Here is a 17,946-nt window from a genome sequence, read left to right on the forward strand (position 1 = left end):
TCATGTAAGTTTCCATGCAAATTTCAATATATATTTCAATAATTTGTAATCATTATTATTTGTGCAGCGGAAAAAAATCGTAATATGTGTGTTTTTATCTTAAATATCTTATATTTGGAAGGAAAAGAATACTATTAAAATTGTAGTTGCAATCTTGTAGATTTGTTTATGAACTAAGTTTTATGAATATTAAGTGCGTTTTAACGATGTCACTCTATGTTTATAATTTTTTTGTGGGTTTTTGGTATGTTTATGAACATATATGAATGTCTAAATTGTATCTAAATATCCGAGTGCAAATGTGAAAGAGCATAAAGTAAAAGGTACAAATAGTTTTTAAAGAGGTTTGGTTTCCATATAGTGGCATCAAGAGTAGTTTTTGCCATACTTTTCTTTCAAAGACGAGAGAAGCGTTTAGGTGAACTTTGGATCGCTTTGAACGCATGAAAATTATAACCCTACCAAATTACACTGACCTCGTGTGTTTTTAAAAAAAATCGTGCAAAAAGAGATGTAATCCGTACGGAAAACTTCAAAAATGTGAATTGGTGTAAGTCAACAGTTGACCCCAGAAAAACTGTAGTAGTAGTTTGAGTTTTCAAGTAGAGAGTCCAAAATATAGATTTTGGAGTTTATAGTATCATCCTGATTTTATGTTTTATCTATAGATATAAATTTATACAATTTTATAGGTTTGTGTGGAAAAAGTAGACTATTTTCTCTTTAATTTTTTTTTGTAAAAAAATCCATTATGCTTCGGTTCCATTTTCTAATGGAATACGATAACTTCCAAAATAAACTACCCACTCCTAGTATGAATACAAGTTTCTTTGAATATCTAACTTATATCTGGTCAGTAGTGTTTCAACCTCAAGTTATACGTTTAATTATATAAAATACCAAGCATTAAACAAACTATTAAAATTTGAAGTCCCATCTACATCCTCATAACCAATCATAAAAATTGATAGTATATCTTTAATTTGATATAATTTACCACACTAACTATTTCGAAACGCCAAATGATATCATTTTTTTACCAACCAAAAATGCAAGAACGGTGTTCATGACCATACATATTTTATAATCTAACACAACAAAGCTAAAAAATTATATTTTATGTATGTTCATGACCATACAGACACTATGTTTTTCAACAAAACTAACATTGAAATTCAAGTTGTGCGTTTAACACAAACAAACAAACAACAACAACAAAAATTGAATGGTAAAAATGGAATAGATGTATACCGAAAGGCTACAACTGAATTTTGACATCAATCATAAAGAAAAGTGTGATTAAAACAAAAGGCATATAACAGAATAAAGAAATACACATTGCATTCTAACTAAATACACCAACCATTCGATAGAGTTCCAACTGCAAAGACTAGAGTTCCAAGCGCAAAGACTAAGAGACCAAAAGATAGGCACTAGTGTTGTAAAAAGATTAAGGCAGAGAGTACAACAAGTGGTAAAAACTAACATAATAATCGTACAAGTGTATGATGCAACTTTTGAGAATGTCAGTTAACATGTTTGTACCGATCACCAAGGATTCAGAAAATAACACGAAACAAATGCATTCATGATTTAACAAAAATACTACCATAATCTGCACGAGTCTCAACAATGTTCATTTATTTCGTAAAACAAGAGAATTTATGACATTTTCAGTTAGTGTATAGATATAGTAAACACTCAAGCCAAGGGGTATATATTATAGAATCTAACACAGTATTCATTAGAGTATAATGCATCATTCTATAGTAAATCCAGAATTCCAGTTTCACATGCTTAGAACAATCACCAAGGGTTTAGAGCATAACGCAAAACAAAGACATTCGAGATTCAGTAATATTATTACCATAATGTGCATTACTATCACAGACATTTAAAAATAAGTAACTACAGTAGATCCCAAGATGAATCTATTTTATTAAATGAAAAAGTTATTTATACATACAAACACCAAAACAGAAATATTAAGTAGTTTCAACACACAATATAATGTTTCAAAAGCCAAAGTAAAATCAACCTTTACTCAGTGGATGATGCAAAATCCTAGGATGTATAGATATAGTAAACACTCAAGCCAAGGGGTATAAATTATAGAATCTAACACAGTATTCATTAGAGTATAATGCATCATTCTATAGTAAATGCAGAATTCCAGTTTCACATGCTTAGAACAATCACCAAGGGTTTAGAGCATAAAGCAATACAAAGACATTCGACATTCAATAATATTATTACCATAATGTGCATTACTATCACAGACATTTAAAAATAAGTAACTACAGTAGATTCCAAGATGCATCTATTTTATTAAATGAAAAAAAGTTATTTATACATACAAACACCAAAACAGAGATATTAAGTAGTTTCAACACACAATATAATGTTTCAAAAGCCAAAGTAAAATCAACCTTTACTCAGTGGATGATGCAAAATCCTAGGATGTATAGATATAGTAAACACTCAAGCCAAGGGGTATAAATTATAGAATCTAACACAGTATTCATTAGAGTATAATGCATCATTCTATAGTAAATGCAGAATTCCAGTTTCACATGCTTAGAACAATCACCAAGGGTTTAGAGCATAAAGCAATACAAAGACATTCGACATTCAATAATATTATTACCATAATGTGCATTACTATCACAGACATTTAAAAATAAGTAACTACAGTAGATCCCAAGATGCATCTATTTTATTAAATGAAAAAAAGTTATTTATACATACAAACACCAAAACAGAGATATTAAGTAGTTTCAACACACAATATAATGTTTCAAAAGCCAAAGTAAAATCAACCTTTACTCAGTGGATGATGCAAAATCCTAGGATGTATAGATATAGTAAACACTCAAGCCAAGGGGTATAAATTATAGAATCTAACACAGTATTCATTAGAGTATAATGCATCATTCTATAGTAAATGCAGAATTCCAGTTTCACATGCTTAGAACAATCACCAAGGGTTTAGAGCATAAAGCAATACAAAGACATTCGACATTCAATAATATTATTACCATAATGTGCATTACTATCACAGACATTTAAAAATAAGTAACTACAGTAGATCCCAAGATGCATCTATTTTATTAAATGAAAAAAAGTTATTTATACATACAAACACCAAAACAGAGATATTAAGTAGTTTCAACACACAATATAATGTTTCAAAAGCCAAAGTAAAATCAACCTTTACTCAGTGGATGATGCAAAATCCTAGGATGTCATTCACATGTTTAAAACAATCACCAAAGTTTTAGAGCAGAAGGCAAAAAAATTCTTTCAAGGTTCAAGGAACACAAACTACATAAGTTAATCTACGAGAGACTCTACATCCACTATATAGAATAAGAGAGCTTATGATACACAAGCACTGAAACATAGAGAATAGTAAAATTAAAATACACAATGCGCTCATCTAGAAACGCAAGCAATTTTTATGATTTTCAAACTGAAAATAGTACCTAGTCTCTCGAATTGGAATCTGTTCCCAACTGCGTCATCATTAAGGCTTGATAAAAGCACTAGAAACTACCACTTTGGAGTTCAGGATGTTGTATGGGTCTCTCACTTGTGATTTTCATATACTAATTACAAACAAGTTTCGAAAGCACTTAAACAAAAATAAAAAGGTTTGAAAGCATATACCTATCAAAATTCTTAACAATCTGAACACCGTGACTTGAGAAGCACATACCTGAAAGGAAAAGAAAAAAAGAATTTGTTAGTCTTCATTTTATGTGAATGTATATACTTACCTCGTTGGGCTAACCTTCTTTAAGCCGTACGTTGGTCCAAGTTCTGGTCATTTTTACCATCAAACAAGTCACAATCTTGTCTTAAGATTTCTTTAGTCCGCTCCATCCAACATATCGCAACTCATTTCCTTACATGCATGCACTACCCTTACAATGTCTTTTGACTCCTTTGTCTTATGGTTTTCCATTCTTTTATGTCTTTGTCTTAGGAATCATTAGGCCGCAAGGTCAGTCATTCATGTCTTATGGTTTTTACCAGCCGTGGGTACTAAACTTTGAGAACTCTTTGGTTCTTTCTTCATGTCTTATAGTTTTTACCAGCCGTGGGTACCAAACTTTGAGAACTCTTTGGTTCTTTCTTCATGTCTTATGGTTTTTACCAGCCGAGGGTACCAAACTTTGAGAACTCTTTGGTTCTTTATTCATGTCTTACGGTTTTTACCAGCCGAGGGTACCAAACTTTGAGAACTCTTTGGTTCTTTACTCATGTCTTGTGGTTTTTACCAGCCGAGGGTACCAAACTTTGAGAACTCTTTGGTTCTTTATTAATGTCTTATGGTTTTTACCAGCCGAGGGTACCAAACTTTGAGAACTCTTTGGTTCTATGTCTTTTTTCTTTTCCCATTCCCAACATGCATGCACTACCAAGCCAACAGTTCACGGTTTTGCTCGGGACAATGTCCCCAAAATAGAATATGACAGAACACCATTAGATTAGTGTCTGCCCATGATCTTTTTTGGGTTTTGAAAAAAACAAAACCAAAACAAAACCATCAAAAACTAAAATCCCCGATACATAAGAATCCGCAAAACAAGAAGCCAGAACCAAATAAAGGCTTTGAATTCTTTGTTAAAGAGAGGATCCTTCTTTGTAAATGGATCAAGAAAACGAAAACCAAAATTAAAACCACAATAATACAAAAGCCAATTGCTTAAATACAGGAAAAATAAATCTGATCAGATCATGAACTCAATCAGTTGTAATAATTCGACTTCAATCCTCAAAACAAAATTGAAAAACAAAACATAAAACACAAAAACAAAATGAGAGAGACAGAGTAATACCTCGATGAAGCGGAGACAAGCTTCCATGGATTAGATTCGAAACCCCTAAAACAAAAGTTAAATACAACAAAGGATTAGTAAGATTTCGAAACCTTAAACAAAATCACGAAGAGGTTCAGGGTAAGAAACTTACGAGGAAGAAGAAACAAAACGGATTGAAATAGCTTCTTGCCCGAATCAAACCAAACAACCCTAGATCAGATCAGTACAACCTATATATATATATATATAAGAATGATTAGTGAGTAAAAGTAAATCTAGAAACCTTTAAAAAAAACAAAGAACACGAAGAGGATCAGAGGAGTAAGAACCCTAACCAAATCAATCACGAAGGAGACCAAGCCCAGCCGATTGTTGTAGTTTCGTTCTCGAATCAAACCAAAAACAAAACCCTAGATAAATCAATACAACATACATAAGAGCGAGCGATTACAAAATAAACTTATGAATCCTAGAAAGGAACTCACGATACAGAGAAATTGAAATACATAGAACTAACCTTAATCTGAACCAATCATCACGAAGGAGACGAAGCCTAGCCGATTATAATAGTTTCATGCCTGAATCAAACCAAAAGCGAAAACCCTAGAAAGATCAATACAACATCTATAAGAGCGACTAGAAAAAAAAAAACTTATCAATCGTAAAAACGATAAGAAAAAAAAGGAAAAAAAAAGAAAAATTTGGGGAAAAAGAAGAAGAAACCCTAAAAACACACACACACAGAGGATCGGAGGAAGAAACCTTACCAAATCACCACGAGGAAGAAGAAGCCCAGTCGATTGTAACGGTTTCGTGCCTGAATCAAATCAATATCAAAACCCTAAATCAATATAAGAACGATTACACAAAAAATTATACAATTCCTGAAAACAAATTAGCGATACAGATTGAAATACATAAGATTACTCAACGTGAATTTCCTCAGCAGTCGTCGAATCGAAGCATTCTTCATGCGAAAACCCCCGAAGCGAGAAAAAAAAATTGGGAAAATACAAAATAGGGCCTCATTTGTATTTAGCTTTAGGCCTCATTTTAAACCATATGTTTCTGATATATATATAAAGTATAAAGAAAAATAATCTTTTGAAGTAGTTGAAAAAAAAAACCTTCATGAGGCATTGTTGCATTTTACAACTTTCATATTGACTACACAAATGTGTGATCATACTTAAATATAATTTCTCTGTTTCGAAATTAGGTGACAAAGAAGATTCGTGTAGCAAAATAAAATAAGTTGAGGTTTATGTTGGTGGCTTCTCAACCTTCAATGAGCTTCAGATCTGCTAATAAATCTCTAAGAGGATATTAAGATTAGCCTTGTTAGTGCAAGTGGATACATTGATGCTGGGGTATTTTAAAAAAAATTCTTGGATTCACCCCTTTTTATTCTTCCCCACTTAATCAACTAATCAAATTACAACAATTTTATATTTTCTAACTGGTGGAGAGCTTCTACTCCTCCCTTTAGCTTTTCTTGTGATATTTGACTTCTGTTCCTCCACGGTATCTGATATAGAGGCCATTTTTTAATCTAGCTTCCCAGAACTAGACTCACCCACCTCTGCCTGCGACACTCCCACTCCTAGGGATATCTTGGTTTTGGCGATAGCTACCCCTTTGGGAACAAAGCCTGCATCCTTTCCCTCCACAAAATTCTTCTTCATGAGAGGCAATATATTGTGTGTTTTAAAGATCAAATTTATATTTATAGTTTGTCGAGTAACTATAACAATTTTGCATAATCTAATAATTAATAGTTTTAAATATTTCAAGATTTTTTAGGTAATAAGTTTATTTATAATGATAAGTTTTTTGTCTCAAAACTTTTAATAGCAAACAGAAGAATACACAATTAGAACACATATTCCTTTTCGATTATCAATATTTCCATTTTTAATTAAAAATCACACTAAATATTGATATTAATTAATTTATATACTGAGATATACATATAAATAATCACACATCACGATATCTACTAATTTATTTTCATTTTTTATATTTATGTATAAATATATATAAATCTATATTTATTGTAAATAAGTTTTCAGTTAATGAGTTGGAGATAATTCAAGAGTAATATACTCCTCTCTATAATTAATTATAATAACTATTGAAAGCATGTTGTTTAAATTACTATGGTAATAATACTAAAAGGAACATTTTTTTTTTGATAACTGTTAATTATATTACCAAAAGGAACTTGAAGTTTACAAGAGTTTAATTAGGTAACTACAGCCAAAAAAAAATTAAAAAGCCATAAGTTACAGGAGAGCAGATTAACCGAAGCAAAAAAAATCTCAGTAGAGGTGCGCTAGCCATTTGAGTAGAAGTCCTTTTCCTTGCTTGATGTATTGATGAGCTAAGAGGATGTCTATGATTGTCCTGTCAAGAAGTCTAAACAGATAATGGCTTGGGAGACCAGTTTCTTAAGCGTGGAGGAAAGACCTACCGTGGTACCTAGGAGCCAAGTGATCAGAGTTTGCCAAGAGGTAAAAATGAGGTTTGGGAGACCAAGCTGTGGGAGGACTAATCCCCAAACTTGGAGGGAGTAACTGCAGTGAAGAAACAAGTGGTCCTTGCTCTCCATTCCATTAGAGCATAGATGACAATTTGTGTCTATATTCATTCCCCAATTGGCAAGTCTCACTTTCACTGGGAGCCTATTGAGATTTGCAACCCAGAACGTGAACGAGTGTTTGGGAATACCTTAGCGGTCAATGCACTGAAAGCCACAAATAGCAACACCAATTCACAATGCCGGTTCACTCAACCGGTTGGTTTGGTTCACTATATCGATGAAGAATGAAGATAGTAAATTTCACTGATTCGATTCGGTTTATTCTTTTACGGTGTATTATTCTATAATTTGGTTCACTGTATGGATTATACAATATGAAATTACCAATTTGTGATTGGTCCCATAAAAAAGTAAAATAATGTGTAATACAAAAAAAAGTGTGTGTGTGTGTGTTAGTGTGGGGGAAAGGATGGATATTTCTGGGTCAGATATGGCGTGCCGTGTCTCACTGCTTCACTTTATTTCAAAAATATGTTTAATATATTGTCATTGTGGGCATATGTACGATACCTAGATTTTTCTATAGGGGCCAGTCCACTTCTCGATGGTATTTTTGTTATCTTTCTCGTTGATATTATTTGTTGTTAGCTTGCTTTTTAACAACATAGGATACAAAAAAAAAACATGCAAATATCTTCTTTTCTTTTTTTGTCATCTCGTTAATATATATTGAGAAGAAAGCAATTACAGTAAAATATCTTTCAACTGTTTTACGAAAATGAAAAACAAGAGACATAGTTTAGTTCTCCTATGTATATAATATATTAATCTTTTGAAAAATGATTCATAATTAATTTTTTCGATTTCTTCACATGCAATTTCAGTTACGATCATTTCTTTCAACCTTTTAATTATTTTTGGAACAGAGAAAACTCCAACTTTTTTTTTCAAAGATACTTTACGAAGTTTATGGATATTATATGTTGTTTTAAGCATATGATCTCTTTTGCAGATTTTTGTTCAAAATCTTTGTGACTATGAACAAAAAGTTGTATATATCGTTTAGCAAAAAATACCAAAAGTTGTTTAAATGAACAAAGGACTTCTCATGATGATCGAGATCATAAATTGCACATAAATTATGTGTCATCTTTAGTAGTATAATAGTTTTGCCTTGTTTTTTTATTTCTTTCTATTTTTGATGCGGATGTCATATAACATGTATGTGTACGGCCTTTTAAATCTCTAAAGACATAGTTTATGCATGGTGTGATTCATGACACAAGAACGCTTACTTGTCATGCCAGTAAATGTTTCTAAGTATGCATGTTTCATGGAGGCTAAATTAACTACGTAATTAACGTGATATTTAATCACCATCAAAACTTATAATTAAAGATCGTGAGTGAACTTATTTGACAAAAAAAAAAAAAAAAAAAAAAAAAAAAAAAAAAAATCTTGAGTGAACCTAGTGAAAATGGTGCACTATATTAAAGCATCAACTAACTTGGCATTATGGGTTAAGTATAGTTCAGTTTTGTAAGATTGTATTAACTAACATTTCCTTGAGCTGATGAAGTATTTTGTTATCGTAAAATATCCCGCATCGAAAAAATATGAAAGGATTTAATTAATATATAAAGGGTTTTGGTCTTTCTATTCATTGTCAAATGGTTTTAAGTTGGAAACCCACCGTAAAATCCAAATTTAATATGGTATCATAGCAGGTTGATTGTTGGGCCACCCTAGATGTTGTTCCCACATATGCCCACGCTTCAGATGGTCATGTCGAAGCGTGATAGTATAAAGGGTTAAAGTCTCTCTACTCATTTTTAATTGGTTTTGAGTTGGAAACCCACAATAAAGCCCGAATTTAATAAATATTTTTAATTAAATTTGATCATTTGAACTTAATCTATAGTTCTATACTAAATAAAAGTATGAGCTATAAGCTCCTAAAGTCATCCACATGTGATTTTAAACAATCTATCGGGATTTGACATGTCACTCATTAACATTTTCTAAATTTCTAGAAATTTCTATATTAAGAATTATTTTAAACAACCTATCAGGATTTGACATGTCATTCATTAACATTTTCTAAATTTTCAGAATTTTAAATTTATGGAAATAAAAGAACTATGTACAACGTCCCACATCGGCTAGAATTTTTTTAGCCAATGGTTCAGAACCAGTATAAATAAGATTAATATGCTTCCAACAACGAATGAGTAGGAATGCTTTATTTATCAGACGTCCAAATTTAAAAGTTTTATTCGGTTTGATCCAATTTTTTACTTGATCAAATTAAAACTTTAAAAAGTTTCAAAAAAATTGAAACGACCGACCCGTTTTTTTTTAAATAATAAATAATAAATATAATATAATAATAATAAACTACAACTAGTGGTCCCATATCCACTAGCCACCTAGTCACAAACACAATCAACAGCGGAAATAACCAATAATAATTCAATATCCAACATTAATTCCAAATCATAAACTAAAGAAACAAACAACATAAACCAGAGAACCAACAATCTTGAACAACATTCTAGGACTCAACTCTAGCAACCTAACAGAAGCCAGACAACCAAGCGAACCACTAGAGCATCCTCCTCTTCATTTCCTTGATTCCACGATCACACTTTGCCTTTACCTGCACCACAAACACATATTGCAATGCATGAGTATTTAATAAACACTCTGTAAGGCAATCCTCCCATCTACTGGGCTATACACACAAGCAATAAAATCATCTCTAAAAATCAAACAACAATCAACACACAACAAATAACAAACCAGGACTCTGCATCGACCGACACCAACATGCATCGACCGACACCACATGGGGATGCATCGACCGACAGAGGGTTGCATCGATCGATGCTCGATGCACTTGCATCGACCGACACTCGCACTTGCATCGACCGACGCAAGATATACATCGACCGATGCAATGCCGAGCATCGTGTTTTCCCCGAAGCTTCTCGCCAGATCTTCGTTCCTACAACCACAAAACTCGATCCCAAGCCACAAGAAAGCTTCCTAACGTCCAAAATAACGATCTAACAAGTCTAATAACACCTAGCAAGCAAATTAGAGAGTTCTCTAGCTTAGATAAGCCATGGTCCTGCACTTACCTTCGCCAAGACGAATCTGAACCTTAAACCAACAAGAAAACACTTCCAGGAAGCTCCTACAACGATCCCAGCTACAGATCTCTACAGAAACAGCTTCCAATCTCCAGAAATCACCAAGAACACTCAAGAACACTTACGGAACTTTTCTCTCTTTCTTTTTCTCTCAAAAGCGGCCAAAACCCGACTAATGAGACCAAACTCGTGTTAAGGGTTTTCCCTAACCCAAAACGCAGCGTTTAACTTAACTCGTCCGCAGAAAACTGAACCTGCATCGACCGATGCACTATATGCATCAATGCAATCCCCTAAATCGGGATTTCGGTTCACGGATGTTACAATTCTCCCCCACCAAACTAGATTCGTCCTTGAATCTCAAACAACCATCAGCCAAGGACTCCCGTGAAATCGTCTCCCCGGCCCGCACTCCTCCGACCGATCTACGAAAAGTCACCTCTAGGCGATAGACTCACGCTCCAGGCATTATTTGCTCGACTTTTTGGACTTTCCTTTACTCATAGGCCTAAACCTTGAGTTTCTATTGGCTCCTCATCAGGCCTAAGCCTGCTTGCCATAATATTGGCTCCTCATCGGGCTTAAGCCCGCATGCCATAATATATAAGGAAGTCCAATATTTGTCTCTCGGGTTGCCACCCTACAGCGCGCCCCCGGATCGTCAGCCGAAGTCGATATACCAACCATACTCCCAAGCCATAAAGTCTCAGAATATGGCAGTACTCGGAGAACCTAAGTCCCCCAAGAGTCGCGAGCAAACAATTCTGAACACGTCTGAGTCCTTTCCCTAACCAGGTTTCCTTCTCGTGGCTCGCGTAAGACACCACAATGTCCTACCAACCACATATCCCCTCACTGGGATACCTCACTGCCACAAGGGCCGCCACAAAGGCCAAACAAATGTCCTAAACAGGACCGCAACCAAGGCCAAACAAATGTCCTAAACAGGACCGCCACCAAGGCTAAACAAATGTCCTAAACAGGACCGTCACAAAGACCATCTGTCCCGAAGGACTGCCAAAACAGGCACTCTGGCTAAACAGCCCGCCACAAAGGCCACACATCTGGCTAAACAGCCCGACACAAAGGCCACACATCTGGCTAAACAGCCCGCCACAAAGGCCACACATCTGGCTAAACAGTCCGCCACAAAAATCATACAATGTCTCAAAAGACCGCCACTAAGGCCACACAATGACTAGAAAATTCTGCGACTAAGGCCACACAAGCCCCTCCATGGCTTCTTCCACTAAAATGGACAAATTTTAACTCACATAAAACTTTTCACTTTTACCACTTTCCACTTTTGGAAACTTCTAAATCAGGAAACTTTCCTCCAAAAACCCCGCCTCACAGAAACTTTGTACCCCGAGCACCACCTCATCTTGTTACTTAGTCGCACAACCAACCACCCCAAGCGACCAAGTAAACAAGAGAGTTGGACTGGAATACTCCATTCCCTCTCCAGCCATGGATTACAGATGGGACGAGGCTAGACAAGCTCAAGTCGCGGCTTGCTTCTCATACCACTTCTTAAACCTTGCCTTCATCATCGCCTCAAGCTCCCAAGTCTGCTCCTCAACACCATCACAGTCCCAAAGAACTCTCATCAAAGGAATCTTCTTCTTCCGAAGTTCCTTAATCCTCCTCTCGAGAACCCTCACTAGTCTCGCCTCCAAAGTCATGTTAGGCTGAAGATCCTCAGGAATTTTAGCTAACAACTGATCATCCTCACGGAGACACTTCCTCAACATAGAAACATGGAAAACCTTATGGAATGCACGCATAACCTCAGGTAACTCCAGTCTATAAGCCACTGGTCCAACACGCTCAATCACTCTGAACGGACCCATGTACCTCGGACTCAACTTAGTCTCAGTCAATGACCTGTTTGGACCCCGAAACATGGTCATCTTGAGGTACACTCTGTCTCCTACCTGAAACTCAAGATCTCTCCCATACAAAGCATCATAAGGAGCCATCTTAATACTCGCCTAATAACTTTTGTTGTAAGCAAACTCTAACAAGCTCAAATGATCTGCCCAATGGCCTCCCCAATCCTTCACACACATCCTCAGCAAATCCTCCAACGTCTATATCGTCCTCTCTGACTGTCCATCTGTTTGGGGATGATAAGCTGTACTCATATGCACCTTAGTGCCCATCTCTGCCTGAAACGCTCTCCAGAACACCGAAGTGAACTTAGAATCCCTATCAGACACAATGCTCGCTGGCACCCCATGCAACCTGACTATCTCCTTCACATACTTCTTAGCCAATACCGCTGCTCCATCAGTCTTCTTAATGGCCAGAAAATGTGCTGACTTAGTCATTTGGTCAACAATGACCCAAATAGCATCAAACGTCCTTGACACTGGTAAACCCACCACGAAGTCCATAGTAATTATATCCCACTTCCACTCTGGAATGGGAAGACTCTTCGGTAACCCTCCTGGAACCTGATGCTCAGCCTTCACTAGCTGGCACACATCGCACCTCGCGACCCAACTAGCTACATCCCTCTTCATCCCGACCCAATGATAGTACCTCTTGAGATCACGGTACATCTTAGTCGCTCCTGGATGAATAGAAAACTTGCTCCCATGAGCCTCTCTCAGGATCTCCTGCCTCAACTCCTCATCCTTGGGCACACAAAGCCGACCGTGCACCAAGATAGTACCATTATCTAAGACCTGATGCTCTGAATCCACATCCTTTGAGGCATTCACCAGCCCTAAATCCTTCTCCTAAGACAACTGCACCCTGCTCAGAAGATCAGCTCTATCAGCTGCCTCCAAACCCAACGGTTCCTGAGACACAACACACAAACTCAACGCACCAATCTCTCCTACCAGAGACTCCATCTCCTGCTCCTGAGCCAAAGCTACCCTCTTCCGACTCAGAGCATCTGCAACCAAGTTAGCCTTACCAGGATGATAGGCTATCTCCAAATCATAGTCTGCCACAAGCTCCATCCACCGCCTCTGCCTCAAATTCAGCTCAGGCTGAGTGAATATATACTTCAGACTCTTATGATCTGTAAACACATGTACCTTTGCACCATAAAGATAAGATCTACAAATCTTCAGGGCAAAAACTACAACACCTATCTCCAAGTAATGAGTAGGATAGTTGTCCTCATGCTTCCGCAACTGCCGTGAAGCATAGGCAATCACCTTCCCATGCTGCATCAACACACATCCCAAACCAACTCTAGATGCATTTGTATAAACCACATAGGGTTCTCCCTGCTCAGGCAAAGCCAACACTGGCACAGTAGTCAAGATCTCTTTCAGGCTTGCAAAGCCTTCCTCACACTCCTCTGACCAAACAAAAGGAACATCCTTCCTTGTCAACTTAGTCATTGGACGTGCTCTGCTAGCAAATCCCTGCACAAATCTCCTGTAGTAACCTGCCAATCCAAGAAAACTCCTGATCTATGTAGCATTCTGCAGTCTAGACCAATCCCTAATAGCCTGAATCTTCTCCGGATCTACAGAAACCCCATCTGCAGACACAATATGACCCAGAAAACCCATCTCACGCTGCCAAAAACTGCACTTTCTCAACTTAGCAAACAACTTCTGGTCCCGCAGCTTCTCCAGAACTGCCCTCAAATGCACTGCATGCTCCTCAGGACTCTTAGAATAAACCAGGATATCGTCGATGAAAATGATGACAGATACATCCAGGAACTCCTGAAACACACTGTTCATCAATCTCATAAACGCTGCTGGTGCGTTAGTCAACCCGAAATGCATCCCCACAAACTCATAATGCCCATACCTCGTCCTGAATGCAGTCTTCCTCACATCTGCCTCATCTATCAGAATCTGATGATAACCCGACGCCAGATCTACCTTGGAGAACCAAGTAGCACCCCTCAACTAATCCAACAACTCATCGATCCTCGGGAGAGGGTACTTGTTCTTCACAGTGACCCGGTTCAACCCCTGGTAATCAATACACAACCGAAAACTCTCATCCTTCTTCTTGACAAACAACACCGGTGCTCTCCACGGTGATACGCTAGGACGGATGAATCCCTTACTCAACAAATCCTCTAGCTGCTTCTTCAGTTCTGCCATCTCTGTTGGAGCCATTCTGTAAGGAGCCTTGGATAACGGCGTCGTTCCCGGTTCCAGTTCAACCGTGAAAGGATCAGACCGAGATGGTGGTAACCCTTGCAACGACTGGAACACATACTCAAACTCCTCTACAACCGGAATACCGCTAACGGTAGACTTCCCCACTGACTCTGGCATAGATATGGTAACCAAATAAGCCTCACGACCCTTCTCGATCATCTTCCCAGCCTGAATGGCTGAGATCTCGAGACTCTTTGAAGTCGGTCTAATCCCCTGAAAAACCAACTTCCCTCCTGGAAGCTCAAACTCCACTTTACCCCGATAGCAATCCAAATGCACAATATCCCGATGCAACCAATCCATCCCGAGAATTACATCATACAGCTCCACTATACTGATAAGCAAATCCGCTGGCCTCGACTCCCCTGCGATTTGAATATCAAATTCCTCTGGCTCGTCCAATAACCCTCAGAAACTTGCCTCCCGCAACTCTAACAACTCTTGTACACTCCCCGGGATCCCCTCTGATTCTCGCGCTCTCTGCACACTCCGGAGTAATGAAGCTATAAGAAGCTCCAGAATCAAACATAACATGAGACTTAAACCCGCCCACCAACAAGGTCCCCACACAAACCTCATGTGTTGAGAACCTAACACTTTATCACAGGAAAACATAAAATCTGAACTTACTAAGAATTCACAAAGTTAAAGTACCAGAAATTATACCTATGATCACCCTGGCACTGGGTCAACCAGTCTCTGCAGTTGTGTAAACTTGTGGCGCCTGCTCAATCCGTGCAACCTACTGCCCTCCCGGATGCACCTGCTACCACTGCCACCGGCTGCAACTTGGGACACAAGGGCCTGATATGCCATGGCTCCCTACAATGATAGTATACACGAGCCGCTGTCGTCGGAGCACTCCTCTTGGGACAGCTAGCAATCTTGTGATCCTTGCTTCCACAACCGAAGCAACTCGCACCACTCGGCCTCTGCGTAGCCTCCCACCTCCTCTTGGTTTCCTGCGCAGTCTTACCGCCCCTGCTAGAATCACCCTGCTGCTGAGCCCTACTAGGCTGAACTGCTGGACTAACAGCCACTGACTGTGCCCGGATATCCTCCTCAATCCCTACTGCAGTCTCAACCAGCTCTGCACGCGTAGCATAATTCCGCCCTCTACAGTATCATCACGTAGAGCCCTCAAAAACCTCCTGATCTGAGCTTCCTCAGACTCCATAGCCCGACCGCCATAACATGGAAGTCGACTGAACTCCAAGTCCAGCTCCCGCACTAACCGCGTCCCCTGAGACAACTAAAGGAACTGCACCTCCAACCGGTCCAATGCCTCTCTCGGAAAGTACTTGCGGTTGAACTCCCCCACGAAGTCAACCCAAGTCATCTCCCGCTGCCACTGATCTCCACCACAACTCAGCATCACCAGTCAAGTGGTGAACCCCTATGTCCACCCAAAACTCCTTAGGACATCTCAGAGTATGGAAGTTATATTCCACACTCGTCTTCCACGCATCTGCAGCAGTAGGATATGTACCACCTGAAAACTGCGTGGTCACGAGACCCTTTATCTCCTTGAGCATGGACAAATAACGTCCATGTGCTCCTGCATCCGCAGCCACTGGCTGCCGCTCCTCCGCCACCACTGGTGGCACAACCTGAGCCTGAGCCGGTGTCATAGAATGTTTAAAACTTTTAAAAAGTTCAAATATTAAAAATATTTAAATTTCATAGAATGTTTTAAAATATTACAATTACTTAACCTCTACAGAAATTTAAAAATATTATATCTATACTAATAAAAAGTTGAAGCTATAAACTTCTAAAGGTGTCCATAGAGAATTTAAAACAACCAATAAAAATTAGATATTTCACTGATTAACATTTATGGAAATATAGTAGTAATCTATATTATTAAGATTTTTTAGAAAAAACAAAAAAAAGTATAATCTATAGAAATAAAAGAAATATGTACAATGTCCCACATCGGCTGAAAATTTTAGACAAAGGCTGAGAACCATTATAAATAAAACTAATATACTTTTAACTATAAATTAGCTGGAAGCTTGATTTATCAGATTTTCAAATTTAAAAGTTTTATTTGATTTATTTAAACAAATTAAAACTTTAAAAGGTTTAAATATTTATAATATTTAAACTTTATAGAATGTTTAAAAATATTATAAATACTTCCATAAAAAGTTTAAAATATTTTAACTATTTAAACTCTAAAAAATGTTACAAATATTTAAACTATGTCTAAAGTTTAAAATATTTTAAATATTTAATCTCTATTAAAATTTTAAAAGTTTAAGAATTACTAAATATTATATATCAAATTTTTTAATATCTTGAAAATATCTTACTTATCTCCGTTTGTGCTTTATATCTTTTATGAGCTGTAAAACATGTTTTTTTGTGTATGACTTTACCGATGATTTGATATTTTTGCAGTAAAAGTTTTATTTTTAAGCACAAATATTTTTTCAACTATACATGTGTTCATATTACTTTTTCTGCAAGTAAGGATTTTGGTTTAAGAAGTTTCAATATGTGTGGATCTAAAACCGAATAAGTATATGGATGAAATTATCAATAATTGGGTGCATGTGTTGACTATGCTGGTGTTCATAGATTGCACAAATTTTATGAGAAAAAATTATTTTGGTTTTGGAGTTTGATTGGTTAACAAATTGTGTGGTAGTCTAAAAAAAAAGTTTTTCATTGGAAGAATGTGAAGAAGTTGACGAGGAATAAGAAGAGTATTACGAAGAACCGGATGGTAAAAGTAAAAATGACAATTACCATAAAATTTGACAATGAAAATGACAAGAAATAATATGAAGAATAAGAAAAAATTAAATAAAAAACATGACAGGTGGTAGCGATCAATTAAATATGAAAAACGAAATAAATTCATGATTACAAAATTGTTTCGTTTTTCTGCTGGTCAAAGAAATGGTTTAGGATATGTGAGGACACCAGTTTGATCCACCTCACATGGACGTTAAGTTAAATTCATGATTTTTTTTATCAGACTTGATTTTATAACACAACTGATTTTTATATTTTTAAAAATTGTATCTGAAAATTACTTTTTTCCTTAATACTAATTTAAATTTTTATAAGATCATATTTCATCAAAAGTCATCAATCATATATAATTTTTATCAAAATATATCAAATAAAAGTGTGGGTTCAAAACCTAGTTTAGATAAAAGTTTAAATTTTGAACTTTAATCCATATACAATTCATATCGTATAAATCTCCTTGTCGTTAAATATATTCTTTAGTTTATAACTTCTTGTCACTAGCAAGTTGA

At 36.7% G+C, this 17,946-nt stretch overlaps 1 long non-coding RNA gene across 1 annotated transcript; it reads right to left on the reverse strand.

Annotated features, from left to right (window-relative positions):
• Positions 1-3,329: 3,329 nt before the first annotated feature.
• Positions 3,330-5,888, reverse strand: LOC104724704 (uncharacterized). The gene is made up of 8 exons (XR_015570954.1): positions 5,759-5,888; positions 5,594-5,643; positions 5,344-5,404; positions 5,162-5,236; positions 4,978-5,056; positions 4,845-4,889; positions 3,794-4,511; positions 3,330-3,718 (listed from the first exon to the last, which is right to left on the reverse strand). It is a non-coding gene; the product is annotated as an uncharacterized LOC104724704 (long non-coding RNA).
• Positions 5,889-17,946: the final 12,058 nt, after the last annotated feature.

This window comes from Camelina sativa, chromosome 11 (assembly GCF_030686135.1).
Source record: "Camelina sativa cultivar CO46 ecotype springtype chromosome 11, ASM3068613v1".
NCBI classification, from domain to species: domain Eukaryota; kingdom Viridiplantae; phylum Streptophyta; class Magnoliopsida; order Brassicales; family Brassicaceae; genus Camelina; species Camelina sativa.